The 17,782-nt window shown below is 44.0% G+C and overlaps 1 pseudogene; it reads left to right on the top strand.

Annotated features, from left to right (window-relative positions):
• The first annotated feature begins 6,013 nt into the window (after positions 1-6,013).
• On the top strand, positions 6,014-9,416 carry LOC111534351 (annotated as a pseudogene).
• The last annotated feature ends 8,366 nt before the right edge of the window (positions 9,417-17,782 follow it).

The following is a 17,782-nucleotide window of genomic DNA, read 5'->3' as shown; positions in this document are numbered from 1 at the left end:
GGTCGAGCTCCCTTTACATTGCCAAAAGTCCCCGGACTACGTGCCACAAAGTCCAGAGGTGAGTGCCACCGGAAGGTGAAGCCGATTGTTTCTGGGATGGGTGGGGACTTGGAGAATTTTTGTGTCTAGCTAAAGGATTGTAAACGCACCAATCAGCACCCTGTGTCTAGCTAAAGGTTTGTAAGTGCACCAATCAGCACTCTGTCAAAACGGACCAATCAGCTCTCTGTAAAAGGGACCAATCAGCTCTCTGTAAAAGGGACCAATCAGCTCTCTGTAAAATGGACCAATCAGCTGTCTGTAAAATGGGCCAATCAGTGGGATGTGGGTGGAGCCAGATAAGGGAATAAAAGCAAGCCACCTGCGTTAGCGTTGGCAAACTTTTTTGGTTTTTTTTTTTTTTTTTTTTCTCCTCAAGGTGGTGGAAGTGTTAGTGTTTTGTTGCTGTTTCTTGTCTTTTGGATTGTCACTCTCGTATGGTTGTAACACTTGCCGCGAAAATCTGTGGGTTTGTTCCCGAAAGCAGTCGAGGCTGTGAAACTGCTGGGAGCGATGATAGAACTTTAGATGGGTAGTCTTTGTATAAATGTGATACCATGAAGGTTTGCAGCTTTCTTTCTGAGGCAAGCAAGATCCCAAATTCGCTGGAAAAGAAATTTTTTTCTGGAGACATCTGAGTATCTGAAATATCTGAAGTAACAAACTTTAGGTGTGATATTTTTAAGAAGTGAATATGTGAAGTAACAAACTGCAGATGTAATGTTTGTAAGAAGTGTAACACCACAAGAGTTAGCAGCTTCGTTCTTTAAGTCAGATAAGAACCTATCAACTCGACCCAAGGTGGGCTTACTGCAATCTCTGTTGGGTTTAAGCGATTTTCTTGCCTTAGCTTCCGGAGTAGCTGGGATTACAGGCATGCGCTACCGCAACTGGCTGACTGTCATATTTTTAGTAGAGATGGGGTTTCACCATGCTGGCCAGGCTGGTCTTGAACTCCTGACTTTAAGTGATGCACCTAACTTGTCTTCTCAGAGTGTTGGTATTACAGGCAGGAGCCACGGGGGCAGGCCCTCACTTTTTTCACGTTGAACAATTTATTACCACTTCCCTCATCGCATTAGCCAGGTGAAAATGCTTTTCAGCTTACCACAGCTGCTGGGCGAAAGAAAGGTAGAGGGCGACGCATTACGCAGAGTGCTCAGCTGTGGGCCAGTGAGGAGGCCATCTTAAACCGTGGCAGTTCATAGAGGCAGTTACAATTCAAGACTAGCGATTGAGTTCTTACGAACCACAACCCTCTAGACCCAGGTGCTGTCCTCATAGAGCAACCGCTTCTCTCCAAACCAGGCACTCACATCTTGTTTTTCAGGAAGCCTTCCCTGCTACGCAATGCCACAGGGCTCTCACTGGCATTTTAGGGAGTCCCACATACAAAATTCAGTTTAATCTTCACCAGGTGCCAGTAAGTGCTATGCCCTTTCTTCAGATGAGGAAACCAAAATTTGGAGAGGTTAAGTGGTTCACAAAAGGCCAAAACATTAGTAAATGGCAGAGGTGAGATTAAAAGCCAGGTTTTGTCTTGTACCCATCCCATAGCCATATGACCTAACTCTCCGTCCTCTGTTACCCCTCAGCTCCGTGTGTGACAGTTTTGGAATTGTCACAAGATCCTGTAATCATTGATTTATTTGCATGACTCCCTGACTAGATGGTGAAAATTGGAAGTGTCTCCGTTGATTCCATATCCCAATCCTTAGTAAAGTCCTTGATAAATAGCATATGCTCAAAAAGGTTCCTGAAAGAATGAAACAAAGAGTCCTGCTTATAATCCTGCATCTCTCTCAGCTGAATGTTAGCGACCACGCACACTCTCCTGCCCTCGGTTTCCGTATTTGTAAAAAGGGTGTAAAAATGCTTCCCATTTCATGAGGCTGTTGTCTTAGTCCATGTTGCTGTGAAAAAACCATAGACTGGGTGCTTTAAAAAACATTTATTTCTCACAGTTCTGGAGACTGAAAGTCTGAGATGAAGGTGCTGGCAGATTGGATAACTGGTGAGGGCTCTCTTCCTGGTTTGAGGATGGCCACTTTTTGCCAAATCCTCACATAGAGGAGAGACAGTTCTAGTGTCTCTTTGTCATTTTAATCCTATAGTGGGGACTCCACTCTCACGACGTGATGTAAACCTGATGACCTCCCAAAGACCCCATTTCCAAATACTATCATACTGGGAGTAGGGCTTCAACATAGGAATTTGGAGGGGAACACAAACAGTTGTTATAAAAATTAAATGGATTAAAATTCGTTAAGCAGTACAGCAATACCTGGTACAGGGTGAAATTAGCCAAGTCACCTCAGCAGCTTACAGGCAAAGCCCCTGTGGGAATACAAAGAAAAGAATTCTCCCCTTTCTTGGATGCACACTGGACATCGGATGCTATGATTTATTTACATGTGCTCACCACTCAAACACTCTGTGGTATTACCACTGTGGTACTACCAGTGCTGTTACCTCTGTTTTATGGATGAGAAAGAGGCTTCAAGAGGTGAGGGGACTCACCCAAAGCCACTCAGTCAGTTGTGCAGCTGGGATGTGAGCCCAGCTGTGTCTGCCTTCAAGCCCCGTGCTCTTAAACAATGGGCCTTAGGAAGGCCGACTAGGGGGCATTGGGGTGGCTTCAAGGATGAGAGAATATTTGAGACAAATATTGAAAATGAGTAAAAATTTTTAGGAGTGGAAATGTCTGCAGCCCTGATTTTGGCCCTTGATGTTCGGTATTGTGGTTTTGGCTCATTGCTTTGGCTGTGTCAGGGTTTCTAATCCTCAACACTTCACATATGTCGTGGGGGACTGTGCTGTGCATCGCAGGATGTTCAACAGCATCCTTGGTCTCTACCCCCTAGGTACCAGTGGCATGCCACCCTTGCTATGACAACTAAAAATGTCTCCAGATTTTCCCTCTGTGTGGGGCAGAAACCCCTGTAGCTGAGAACCACGGGGCTGTGTGTATATATGGTCCCTAGAGCTCACTTGTCAGCAGCAGGAAGCCCAGGAGTATAATGTGCCTTCTTGTTTTCTCTAAATTGACTAATAACCCAATTCCAAAAACAGAAATTGCTCCATTAAATACTTGTTGAAAAGGATTAGGTTGTCATCATAGCCACCTCACACCTTTTAAAGTACCTCCTGTTTGTCTTTCAGCTCTCCCTTCCAAGGTGACCTCTTTAGAGATGCTTTCCCCAAATCTAGACTGGCCAGGCACTCTTTTGTTACCTTCAGTGAAGAAGTGCTGCTGTCTTTATTATCTAGTTAGTTCCTCAAGCACCAGGGCATGGTAGTAGAATGGCACGTGATAAGCCCTATACAGTATTCTAATTAAGGAAGTGAGGGCTCAAGAGCCAGTGCAGTATGTTCAAGATCACACAACAAATAAGGGACAGACTAAAACCGAAGTCCCATGATGGTGGAGGAATCCCATGGAGGAACAGGAGAGAGGATGCTGAGCAGAGCGTCTAGTGCATTGACGTTTGGGGCAGGGTGCCTGTCACGCAAGAACACTGGATTTAAAGAAGGAACTATCAGAAAACGGCAGAGGTAAGAGTAGCGAGCATAGTACTCCAAGAACACGCTCGATCCCAGCCTCAGCACAGGACTAACTAGGATGAAGGATTACGCCTTGTGGATAAGCCAGCTGGGGGGTCTGAGGATGCTAATGAACTTCTGGCCCAGGCTTAAGGGGTGCTGAGCTACAGGAGAGGAAAAGAGAGTATGGGTGAGGCTGAATTTGCCCCTCATGTGGGCCCCCATGAGCTGGTTTCCCAGTGTGCCACATTCACTGGCCTCTCTTGGGCAGACGTCATTCATTCATTCAGGTACTGACATGGGTAATTGGCACTTACTGTCATCCCAGGTTCTATGATAGGCACAGAAAATAAAAGGTTCATACGACAGAGGGAGTCCCTATCTCTCAACCCTAATCTAATTATCACGCATGAATGTTGAATTATGAATTGTCACAGGTGGTGGGAAGGAAAGGTGCAGCATGCCATGAGAACGTAGAACATCGCCTAGTCTGAGGGTTGGGGAAGTTTTCCCCAAGAAGGGATAATTGAGTTGAGACCTGGAGAGTGACCAGGAGGTGGCTGTGTTACAGTGTGTGTTGTAGGTGGCCTTGGCTCCAGGCCAAAGAAAGCAGTGCAAAGACTGAGGCAGAACCATGGAGGAATGAGGCAGAAGAATGCAGGGCCACAGCACACAGAGTTACGGTCAGCATGATTGGAAACAAGGCTCATGCTCCCTCTATTGTTCTAAATGGTGACCGCACCCTCTCCTAAAAGGACAAAAGTAATGTACTACCTTAAAAAGAGAGGCAGGCTGGCTTCATACGCAGGACTTATCCAGGATGGTGGAATCTTGATGGGGATGTCAGTCCAGAGTTTGATTTGAGAATGTCGGAAAATCCAGTTTTTCCAGTTCATCTGGTCAATTAGATTCAGAGTATTGACTCACACTGACCAAAGTCACAGAAAACAGATGTATAAATCAAAATGCCTATGTATAGTTTTGACACAGGAAATACCACTGCGTAGCAGATTGAAATATTCAAGTCTGTTGGTCAATGCATTCCTTTCCCTATGAAGCAATCTGTAGAGGAATGCAAATAATGATCAAAAGGTTAACGTGTGAGTAAAGCATTGGAACAAGGGCTACCAGTCAAATATTCCAGCTATGGTCGTTTGACGCACCATTCTCCACTAGAGGTAAGCATATGTCTGAACTGCAAATCAGAACACAGGGCTTGACAAAGAACTTTAGCCTGATTTATGAGTGTCATTCATGTATTTAACTGTCATTATTGGCCTTTACTAATAAGTATAAATACTTAAATAATACTTTGTTATATATTGAATAAACCATCATTATTAGAAAGAGTAAAATAACATGAAAAGAAACACAATATTCAGTAACATATATTTTAATTTGGTTTTTGTGCCATCATTTGTATCCAACATTTATCTGTGCAAGGTGATACTTTGACTATCTTTTAGTACTTATTTTTCTACCAGTGCTCAGTTTTTTCAGTTATTATTTCTTCTTCTTTTTTTTTTTTTTTGAGATGGAGTTTCACTCTTGTTGCCCAGGTTGGAGCACAATGGCGCGATCTCGGCTCACTGCAACCTCTGCCTCCCAGGTTCAAGCGATTCTCTTACCTCAGCCTCCTGAGTAGCTGGGATTACAGGCATGCACCCAGCTGATTTTGTATTTTTAGTAGAAATGGGGTTTTCCATGTTGGTCAGGCTAGTCTCAAACTCCTGACCTCAGGTGATCCGCCTGCCTTGGTCTCCCAAAGTTCTGGGATTGCAGGCGTGAGCCACCATGCCTGGCCCTCTTCTCTTAGTAAAATGAAGAATCTCTTAAGAAGTCTTTGATTGGGCACTATGGCTCACGCCTGTAATCCTAGCGCTTTGGGAGGCAGGGGCAGGAGGATCATTTGAGTCCAGGAGTTCGAGGCCAGCCTGGGCAACACATCGAGAACCTGTCTCTACAAAAAATAAAAAATTAGCCAAGCATGGTGGCACACTCCTGTATCCCAGCTACCTCAGGAGGCTGAGGCAGGAGGATCACTTAAGCTCTAGAGTTCAAGGCTGCAGTGTGCCACGATCACACCACTGCACTCAGCCTGAGCAACAGAGTAAGACCCTGAATCAAAACAAAAAAGTCTTTGAGCAATTTACTAAGTTTCAAAGAGCTATTTACAGTTTCATTGGTGATGGAAGACATTTGCAATCTTCAGCACTGTCCATCAGACCTAGAAGCAATGACAATTCAGCAGCAGAAGTTCATTAGCATCCTCGACCCCCCAGCTGGCTTATCCACAGGGCGTAATCCTTCATCCTAGTTAGTCCTGTGCTGAGGCTGGGATTGAGCGTGTTCTTGGAGTACTATGCTCGCTACTCTTACCTCTGCCGTTTTCTGATAGTTCCTTCCTTAAATCCAGTGTTCTTGCGTGACAGGCACCCTGCCCCAAACGTCAATGCACTAGACGCTCTGCTCAGCATCCTCTCTCTTGTTCCTCCATGGGATTCCTCCACCATCATGGGACTTCGGTTCAGCAGCAGTGAGCAACCCTAGCACCAGATATGACCTCTAAATACTACCTCTTACTAAAAAGACACCAGGGATCCTTGGAAAAACAACTGAGTCATGATCTGGGACAGGAGTTTTTCGATATAAGGCTAGAACATCTTATTATGCCCCAAAGCAAAGGCACTGTGAAAGAATCTTGGGATGTCAGCGAAAGAATGCAAAGGCCAACTTGAAGGGGTTCTCTCTGGCCATAGTTGGGTAAGTTTCATGGACAAAGATAATAGAGTGGAACACATCAAATATATAAAAATCCATAGTTCACATAATGATAATTTAAAAACAAATCCATTGTCACCTATGGAGATTGGAAGGGCACCAACTCCTGACAGGCTGATAAATAAAAGGAAAGGATCTTATTTTGCCTTTTTCTGTATAAACTGTATTTCAGTGTAACTGAGTAGTTGATATGAGAAATTTCTTCTTTATGTAAGGATCACAGCCAAGAAAAAGAAATAACAGAACTAGAAAATTATCAGTTCCAAGTCACTATTGAATTAATGGACTCTGGCAATGAACTGCAATGGCTGCAAAAACCATTAGATGATAGGTTGATGAGGATCTTTATTATGGATGGATCAGGTTGAGAACATCTAGCACTAACCCATCAGCTTAAACCTGTAAAGATAGAAAAATCAGACATCGTATTTTTCCGATATGATACAATCAGAATGCATACCAAACCACCTTTATGTCTTACCAGAATGAACCTAAATCAAACCAAGGTCTGTCTACTTGTTCACAAGAAATACAGGGATAGAGAAACAAGTTAAATGACTTGTTTACAACCAGTGAAATCTGGAATGTGGGAATTTCTGTAGGACAAGTGATCCAGTTTCTCTGATGAATGAATGGCATAAAAAGGGCATGATAGTGGGGGAATGTAAGAGACTTAAGAAGCATATTGTATTGGTTTGGCTGCCATAATAAAATACAACAGACTGGGTGGCTTAAACAACAAAAATGTATTTCTCGCAGTTCTGGAGACCAGAAGTCTGAGCTCGAGGTGACAGCAGGGTTGGGTTCAGGTGAGGGCTGTGTTTCTGGCTTATAGACGGCTGCCTTCTCACGTGTGCTCACGTGACCTTTCCTCAGCGCATGCTTGTGGAGAGAGCAAGATCTGTCTGTCTCTCTTCCTCTTATAAGGCCGCCAATCCTATGGGATTAAGACCCTTATGACCTCAAAAGCCCTATCTCCAAATATAGTCATGTTAGAGGTTAGGACTTCAACATATGAATTTAGCAGGGACACAATTCAGTCCATAGCATGTATCAGCCGTATGCCATGTATGGACCTTGTTTGAATCCTGCTTGCAAGAAACCAACTGTAAGAAGACATTTATGGGACAATCAGGGAAATTGTCTTTGTGGTGGTGGTGGTGGTGGTGGTGGTTTGAGATAGGATCTCATCTGTCACCCAGGCTGAAGGGCAGTGGTGTAATCATGGCTCACAGCAGTCTCAAACTCCTGGGCTCAAGTGATCCTCCTACCTCAGCTTCCCAAGTTGCTGGAATTATAGGTACACACCATCAGGCCTGGCTAATTTCTTTCTTTTTTTTTCTTTGTAGAGAAGGGGTCTCCCTGTGTTGCCAAGGCTAGTCTAAAACTGTTGGGCTCAAGTGATTCTCCTGCCTTGGCCTCCCAAAGTGCTGGTGTTACAGGTGTGAGCCACTACACCTAGCCTCATCAGGGAAATAGTAACGTCCCACCTATTGGATACTAGATAATACTAAGGAATCATTAATTTTTTGTAGATGTAACAAAAATGTTGTGGTTGCTTTCTTAAAATTCTTTATCTTTTAGAGATACATACAAAAGTATTTACCTTTGAAATTATAGAAAGCCTGGGATTTGTTTTAAAATAACATATTAGGGGTAGGAGTAGAGGTTGGAAAGGAGATACAGGTGAAACCAGATCATCCATATATCAATAACCAGTGAAGGCCAGGCACTGTGTCTTACGTCTGTAATCCTAGCACTTTGGGAGGCCGAGGTGGGAGGATCACTTGAGCCCAGGAATTCAAGACCAGCCTAGTCAACAAAGTGATATCCAATCTCTAAAAAAGATATAAAAACTTAGCTGGGTATGGTGGCTCAGACCTGTAGTCCCAGCTACTTAGGAGGCTGAGCTGGAAGGATTGCTTGAGCCCTGGGAAGTCAAGGCTGCAGTGAGCTGTGATTGCACCACTGCACTCTAGCCTGGGCAACAGAATGAGAACCTGTCTCCAAAAAAAAAAAAAAAGAATTTCTACATGCACCGGAAGACCGAGGTCATCTTTCCTCTTTCCTTGCCTAACGCAGCCATGGCTCATGGTCCCAAGAAGCATCTGACGTGGGTAGCAGCTCCAAAGCACTGGATACTGGATAACTTGACTGATGTGTTTGCTCCTCGTCCGTCCACCGGTCCCCACAAGTTGAGAGAGTGTCTCCCCCTCATCATTTTCCTAAGGAACAGACTTAAGTATCCCCTGACAGGAGGTGAAGAAGATTTGCATGCAGCAGTTCATTAAGATCGCTGGCAAGGTCCGAACTGATATAACCTACCCTGCTGGATTCATGGATGTCATCAGCATTGACAAGATGGGAGAGAATTTTTGGCTGATGTATGACACCCCAGGGTTGCTTTGCTGAACATTGTATTACACCTGAGGAAGTCAAGTACAAGTTGCGCGAAGTGAGAAAAATGTTTGTGGGCACAAAAGGAATCCCTCATCTGGTGACTCATGATGCTCGCACCATCTGCTACCCTGATCCCTTCATCAAGGTGAATACCGTTCAGATTGATTTGGAGACCTGGCAAGATTACTTGATTTCATTAAGTTACACTGGTAACCTGTGTATGGTGACTGAAGGTGCTAACCTGGGAAGAATTGGTGTGATCACCAAGAGAGAGAGGCACCCTGGATCTTTTGACGTGGTTCACATGAAAGATGCCAATGGCCACAACTTTGCCACTCGACTTTCCAACATTTTTGTTATTGGCAAGGGCAAAAAACCATGGATTTCTCTTCCTTGAGAAAAGGGTATCCACCTTACCATCGCTGAAGAGAGAGACAAAAGACTGGTGGCCAAACAGAGCAGTGGGTGAAATGGTCCCTGGGTGACATGTTAGGTCTTTGTATGTAATTAAAAATAATGTGGCATGATTAATAGAAAAAACAAAACAATTGAAACTGGGTTATGGGCACTTGGGGCTCTACTTCTCTATTCTCTCTACATTTGTGTATGTTTGAAATTTTTCATTATAATAAAAAATCTTTTTAATGCAAGAAGGAGTGGAAGGGAGAAATACTCAAGAAGTATTTCGACCATACACAATGTGTAGATCTGTGTAGATCTTGTTAAACGCTGACTCAAACACACCAACTGATAAAAAGATTTTTTGAACAAGTGTGACAAATTGACCATGATCTGTGTTAGATGATATTATAAGTTACTGTTAATTTTGTTAGGTATAATTGTGCATGGGTCTTTTTTGTTGTTTTTGTTTTTGTTTTTGTTTTGTTTTGTTTTGTTTTGTTTTTGAGGCCCCTGTCTGTTAGAGATACATATCAAAGCGTTTAAAAGCATTTATATATGCTGGGATTTGCTTTAAAATACTGGGGAAAAAACACACACACCAAAACAAGGAGGGCAGATGAAACATGATTGACAGAATGTTGATAATTGTTAAAATTGGTCAACAGATTGGTGGAGTTTCATCACATTATCATCTGAAATTTTCTGTCATAAACCACTTAAAATAAATATTCACAAGACCATCGTGTTCCAACCCATCAATGACAGGAAGAATTCATACATCCTCTTCCAAGTATCCTTGGAAGATTAATGTTTTCATGATAAAAATTTTAAAGTACTTTTGTACAGCTCTGATTCGTAGCTTCCTTTTTCCTAGTCAGCTAGCAATTTCTCATTAGGATATGACTCAAGGACATACGGTTTACTGCAGTGATCATCAAATCACATAGTGGGAAGAACACTGTAAAAAAAAAAAAAAATTCCCTTTCTACGGCAGAGTGTGTCATTCAGTTTTCTGCAACTGAAACCCTGTTTTGAGATTTGCCTTCCAAAGACCTTGATAGTGTACCACATTATCATATGCATCCTGTAACAAAAAAGAAAAATATATCAGGCCGGGCACGGTGGCTCATGTCTGTAATCCCAACACTTTGAGAGGCCAAGGAGGGTGGATCACCTGAGGTAGGAGGTCAGGAGTTCGAGACCAGCCTGAAAAACATGGTGAAATCCCGTCACTACTAAAAATACAAAAAAATTATCCAGGCATGGTGGCACATGCCTGTAATCCCAGCTACTTGGGAGGCTGAGGCAGGAGAATCGCTTGAACCTGGGAGGCAGAGGTTGCAGCGAGCTGAGATTGTGCCATTGCACTCCAGCCTGGGCAACAAGAATGAAACTCTATCTCAAAAAAAAAAAAATATATATATATATATATCTCAACCAAAACCAAAGTTGTTATTTTGGATCTTTGATTTTTTTTCCTTGAGGATAATGGGAGCCTTTTTATCTAATAATAACTGCACTCTTGAAGGTTGAAGCATTTTAATTATTTTTAATTCTCCATTTTCATTATTTTAAGCATAGGCATTTTCAGGAATCTCATAGTCCATATTGAAATAATGCAAACGAAAAAATCATTTAAAAATTTCACCCCAGCCAGGGCTGGGTCACAGAACATGTTGAAGTGGACAGAAAGTCGCTCACCTGCCTGGTGCCCCTAATAGTTCATAGGTGGTGCCCAGTGGGCTTGAAAGACGGGACTAAGTAGAATTATTTCTAAGTGAAATTGGGAATCAGGGTGCATGAATTTTTTGGTAGAGAACCTTGGGGCTCCCTGATTTAACATTTCAGTCTGCTGTTCCACTCCTCCAGCTGCCTTCTGTTCTATGAGGTGTGGGCTGAGCCCGGCGAGAGCCCAGGCCCCATGTCAACTCATCTGGGCTGCAGGAAAAGGCTGCCTGTGCTCTGGGCCCTCCAGACTTGACAGCCATGACCCCGAGCCGGTGTTTGACAAACAGACCAGGCAGATGCTACACAGTGCCCTGCAGTGTCTCTGCCAAGTGACACACAAAAACAAACCATTCTGGGAAGGAGGAGCAGGTCAGTCAGTCAGCTTCTAAAAATACCCAAATAGGAGCATAGAAGCATCCCATCACCCCATGTCAATCAAGAGAAAGTCACAGAATAATATGTTTGCCAGGAAAAAAAAAAAAAAAAAAAAAGGCAGCAGGAGCAGGCAGGAGAGCCCCGAGATGAAGAAAACTTGTATGAGCGTCACTTAAACGCTGGCAGGATGGCCTTTAGGAGACAGCTGCTTGGAGAGCCTCAAAAATGGCCTTTGAGTCATTGTAAGTGGTAGCATTTGTGTCAGGCCACCAAGGTCCCGCTGCTAGCTGGCCAGGCTCAAGGAGAGCTGCGGGCTCTGAGCGTGCTATGGGCCTCAGGCCATGCTGTGAAAAGTCAGCAAGATCACAGAGGAGCTGAGCTGGCAGGATTTTCCAGAAATCACCTAGGGCAAGAAGACCAGAGCAAATTATATGTGGGTGGTTGGATCCCAGAGCAGGAAACTGTAACAGCAACCTTTTTTCTGCACCTCTGTACCAAAAACAGCCGGAGACGTGGACAAGGACCACTTTTGGGAGTGGGGAGCGCGATCTATCTAAGCAGCATCCCATATACCAGCTCCTGTAGAGAGAGGCCCCCTTAAGAGGAAATGCAAACACAAACATCCCAAGACAGCCTTCGGCACCCATGCAGTCTAGTGTCCACTCCCAGGCTGGGCCCTTCAGATAAGCAGCAGTGGTCTCTGTAGCCCCTCAGAGGGGACTCAGAATGAACTCTCCGTCCATTCCAACCCAGCTGCACTGTCTCTTTTCTCATGGCTGAATATTCCAGTTTAGCCTGAGTTGCCTCCTTACATAGTTTACATTCAGCTTTAAGGTGTCTCCATACACGGTGAACTGTAACCCAACTAGAGGTATAAACAGACTGTAAATTACTCTGGGAAGAAGTAGTGCAGTCTCCGCCAACCACAACAAGCAGCCAGCTGTTCACACCGTGTGCAAATAAGGCAGAAGCCAGGTGATAACCAATCTGGCTGTTTTGGTAGTCACTGTCCCTCTCATTTTTCTGTCCCTAAATCCTCTCTGACCATGCGGAATTGCCAGAGTTTCTCCAAACCTTTTCTGATTTCGGAGGCTGCCAGATTTGCAAATCATTCTTTGCTTCATTAAACTCCAATAAATTCACCCTGTCTAAAGTTTTTCTTTTTTTTTTTGAGACAGAGTCTTGCGCTGTTGCCCAGGCTGGAGTGCAGTGGCATGATCTCTGCTCACTGCAACCTCCACCTCCCAGGCTTAAGCGATTCTCCTGCCTCAGCCTCCTGAGTGCTGGAATTAAGGTGCCCACCACCATGCCCGGCTAACGTGGTGGCTCACATCTCTAACCCCAACACTTTGGGAGGCCGAGGCGGGTGGATCATTTGAGGTCAGGAGTTCAAAACCAGCCTCGCCAACATGGCGCAAGTTTTCCTTTTAACACAGGTCTTCTCCTGCCGTATCCTTCCTTGTCACCCAGGTTTCTAGGCATGCCTGCCAACTAGCTAGGGAGTGCTGGCCTCAGGCTTCTGAAGAGCATCACGCTTCCAGAAAGCTGAAAAAGAAATTATACTTCCCTGACACAAGCTCACTCCTCCTCCATCCCCATGACAAATTCCCTCGAAAATCACCACACTGCCTTTCTCTTCTCTTCCCTGGATAAAACTACATTCCCCATAATGATTAGATGAGAAACAAACACCCATTTTTCCATTAGAAAACCCTCCAAACTTATGAACCAGAGCAAAGACCCATGCAGGACAAAAAGGAATCTTCTACAATGTGTAGGTCAGATTATCTTCAATTTGTACTTCATATTTGTGCTTTAGAATTTACAAAGACCAGCTGGGTGTAGTGGCTCATACCTGTAATTCCAGTACTTTGGGAAGCTGAGGCAGGCAGATTATTTGCGGACAGTGGTTCAACACCAGCCTATCCAACATGGTGAAACCCTGTCTCTACTAAAAGTACAAAAATTAGCCAGGCGTAGTGGCGGATGCCTGTAATCCTAGCTACTCGGGAGGCTGAGGTAGGAGACTCACTTGAATGAACCCAGTAAGCTCAGATCGTGCTGCTGCACTCCAGCCTGGGCACTGGAGTGAGACCCTGTCTCAAAACAAAACAAAACAAAAGTTTATGAAGACCTTTCCCACACATGATCAAATTTTCGTCTGACAACCACTAAGTGAGACAAGTATGACTAATCCCATGTAGACGTTTAGACTCGAAGAGTTTAAGAGTTTAAGTTAAGAGTTTAAGCAATAGTTCCAAGGTCACCCATCAACTCAATGGCAGAGCTGAGATTCTAACCTTATCATATAATTCTGAGTAAAATCCTTCCTCCAATAAAATAATAAGAGCTACCTGTTTTGAGCATTTACTATGTGTCATGCCCTATGCTATGTACTTTACACACTTAAATTTAGTTAACCCTCAGGAAAAGCCTATAAGATAAGGTTGAGATATTATTATGCCCATTTTAGAGATGAGGAAAACTGAGGTAGGAGGAAGTTAAGCAATGGCTGAGGTTATGCAACTATACCACTCTATCCTATAGCTTCCTATATTTTTGCTATTCCTACTTCACTGCAAACCACAAACTCAGGCTAGGAAACAAAATAATAAGCATCCCAAAAAAAGTTTGAAAAGCACAGAGTCAACAGTTAAGACCCTGGCAAGAGGGGCTCATTTGCAAGCTCAGACCTAAAACAGCAAACTGCAGGTGTTGGCTACTAAATCCATGTAAACAGGCGTCACCGACTTATTTTAAGCCTCAGTGAAAAGGTTAGTCACAGTATCAGCCAGAGCAGGGCAGGAAACAGATGGCACACTCCAAATTGCTCAACTGAAAAAAAAAAAAAAAAAAAAAAAGTAATGAGGGGACTGTTTACAGAAGTGCAGGCAGGATGAAAGGAGTCTGCCGGGGTGGTGTGGCACCAGAGACAACAGACGCTGGGAGCGGTTACCCCCTCTAGCACTGCAGGGGCAAAGGGATGGAATGTAGTACCGCAGCCCAGTACTACCGCTAGAACCAGGAGAGGGACTGCTTCCCAGGAGCTGTGGGACAAAGCCACTGCCAGGGCGGCCTTCCTCCCTTCCATCCCCACCAGGTGCCCCCATTAGTCAGGAACACCCAGAAGCTATCAGGCAAAGAGCTTTGGTGAAGCTGTCCCTACAGCTGCATCTCCTGGGCCACAGTCAGGGTAGAGAGAGGTGGAGAATGAATGGGGATGGCCCCTCTCATCCTGACCCTGCCCACACAACGGCTTTAGCCAAAGCCACGCAGTGTTTGAGCACTAGTTGTTTCATTATCAATATACTCTGGCTCATGTTTTCTCTAAAAATGCAACTGTGGGCAGGGCACGGTGACTCACACTTCTAATCCCAGCACTTTGGGAGGCTGAGGTGTGCGGATCACTTGAGGTCAGGAGTAGGAGACCAGCCTGATCAACATGGTGAAACCCCGTCTCTGCTAAAAATACAAAATTAGCCGGGCGTGGTGGCACATGCCTGTAATCCCAGCTACTCGGGAGGCTGAGGCAGGAGAATTGCTTGAACCTGGGAGGTGGAGGTTGCGGTGAGCCGAGATCACGCCATTGCCCTCCAGCCCGCGCAACAAGAGCGAAACTCCGTCTCAAAAAAAAAAAAAAGAAAAGAAAAAAGTAAAAAGCAACTGTGTTAAGCACACCAAACATTAAAAGAAGCACCAATATCTTTTCCTACGGGCTGTGCCGTCTTCCCTTTCTTGTGGCATTCAATCAGTGACTGCAGGGCCTTACTGCCTGACCTCATATATTAAACAGGACTTCCTTCTTGGTTCCTCCACCTTGATCAAGAATGGGTTGGTTCCTCAAAAAGCAATCATAGGACTGCCATATGATCCAGCATTCCTACTTCTAGGTATATATCCACAAAAAGTGAAATCAGGGTGTGGAAGAGAGATCTGCACCTTTGTGTTCATTGCAGCGTTAGTCACACAGTAGCCAAAATATAGAAACAATCTAAGTGCCTATTAACAGAGGGATGGTTAAACAAAACGGGACACACACACACATTTATATATATATATATATATTTAAATTTATATTATTAAGTGCTCTATATATGTGTGTATATATGTGTGTATATATATATTTCATTCATTAAAAGGAGGAAATCCTGTTAGTTGTAACATAGATGAGAACATTATGCGAAATGAAATAAGCCAGACACAGAAAGACAAATATTGCATGACCTCACTTATATGTGGAATCTAAAAATGTCAAACTCAGAGCAGAATGGGGTTTGGGAAGCTGGGAAGTGAGGGGAGATGGGGATTTGGTCAAAGGATACAAACGTGCAGTTGTAAGAGGAATCAGTTCTGAGGCTCTGACGCACAGCCTGGTGGCTATATTCAATAATCCTGTATTATATACTTGAAATTTGCTAAGAGAGCAAGTAGAGTGTTTTCATCACACAAGAAATGAAACAGTAGCTATATAAGGTGACATTTGTGTTGATTAACTTGATGCTAGTAGTCATTTCAGAATATATATTTATATCAAATTACCATGTTGTATGCCTTTAATTCATATGTTTTATTTGTCAATTATATTTCCATAAAGACAAGGGAAAAAAATCCCCTCTCCCAAAAGAAAGATGAGTCAAAGCAAGATCTGAGAGCTGTCTTTCTCTTCTGCATCTGTCTTTTTACTTTTAGCTTCTCTCACTTTTCTTTAAAAAAAAAAATGGAATTCAAGAAGAAGGCAGTAACAACGAGCAAATCAATTTCCAGACCGGCTGCGCTTACACAGTCCTGGAGCAGACAGCGTCTAGTTGTCAACGTAGGCAGAGGTGACAACTTCTGCACCAACACCTCTGATAGGGAGTTGTGTCTGCCTGCCAAGCATTTAGAGTGGGAAAGGAGAGGGCGGGAAATGCATGCACAGCTCAGGCTGTCACCATGGAAGGAGGTATTTCCTGATAATCAGGAAAACAGAGAGAGTAGGAGTAAGCAAGCTTGAAAACAAAAAGCAACCTCCAGGGCCCCAAAACAATACAGGCAATGGAGGGCCTGCTTATGGCCAAACCGTGAGGCCCACAGCAACCTGGGGCGGCCCTCCCAGCCTGCCAGGCCATTTAGGAGACCCGGAATCTCAAAGCCCAAGTGACAACTTTGTAACATTTGGGCAGGCAAGGGAGGGGGGCAGACTGGAAGAGGAATTTATATATGTAGTTAGCAATAAAAATGGGTTTTATTTAATTTGAATGGGGTAGGGAGGCTTTCCTGCTTCCTGTATCACCTGTCAGTCAGCTTCATCTCCCAAGGCACCTTTAACATCAAAATCCTGATACTGTTTGACAAGAAGAACTGCTCTCAAGTGAAGAACAATTTCACAAAATGCCAAATCAGGATGAGGCCCATATTTAAAGACTAGTGTGTCCCCAGAACAGTGGAGTATGGGAAAAGGTGGGATGAGGAATTGTAAATGGCCAAATCCCTGTTTCTTAGCCTTGTCTTTGTTTTTCCTTACTCACTGTTTTCACAAAGCATCTGTGGTAACAACCAGGGACTCAGTAGAGAGAGAAGACAAAAGGATCACCATAAAAATGCCCAGTGGGGTCATAGGTCTGGGCCGTTCCACCTCTCGTTTCACTCTGCTAATGGCACACTCTTCAACTTGATTGCTCACTCACGCCCCAAACCACAAAGTCATCTTGGATTCTTCCCTTTCCTCACCATTTCGCATCCAACAGTTGTCAGATTTGTCTTAAAAGTCAAATAAAAAATATTTACAACCGGGCACGGTGGCGCATGCCTGTAATCCCAGAACTTTGGGAGGCCGAGACAGGCGGATCATGAGGTCAAGAGATCGAGACCATCCTGGCCAACATGGTGAAACCCGGTCTCTACTAAGAATACAAAAATTAACTGGGCGTGGTGGTGCACGCCTGCAGCCCCAGCTACTCAGGAGGCTGAGGCAGGAGAATTGCTTGAAATCGAGGCTCCATCTCAAAAAAAAAAAAAAAAAAATTTACTGTGCAGGGACAATGTGCCAAGCACAGTCAAGATACTCGGGGGTTGCAGGCATGAGGGCCTCACAGTGAAAGAGTTTCCAGTCTTGTCAGGGGAGACAATAATAAGCACATAAATAAAATTGCTTCAGGTTGTACATAAGCCTGCTCTTTTCTGTTAGGTAAAAGAAACTGGCTTAATTCTAGCTATGAAAATAACTTACAAACGGTTATGCTTAGTGGTTCAAAAATGTCATCAAGGACTGGAGTTCTTTCCACCTCTCTTGTTTTGCTTTATCCTAAGATTAGAAGCAAGATGGCTGCAGGAGCTTCAGGCGTCCATTCAGGTATAACCAGGACCAGAGGGAGAAGAGGCCTTTTCTTCTTACGGCTCCCCAAGGAGAGAGGGACTGTTCGCTAAAAGATCTCACAGACTTTGTTTCATGTCTCCTTAACTAGAATTGGGTCACTTGCGCATCCCAGAACCAAAAACTGGCAGAGGGAATCGAATTAACTTTTGATCAAACAGG

The sequence above is a fragment of the Piliocolobus tephrosceles genome, chromosome Y (genome assembly GCF_002776525.5).
Source record: "Piliocolobus tephrosceles isolate RC106 chromosome Y, ASM277652v3, whole genome shotgun sequence".
In the NCBI taxonomy this organism is placed as follows: domain Eukaryota; kingdom Metazoa; phylum Chordata; class Mammalia; order Primates; family Cercopithecidae; genus Piliocolobus; species Piliocolobus tephrosceles.
This window is presented reverse-complemented; position numbering and strand designations above follow the sequence as displayed.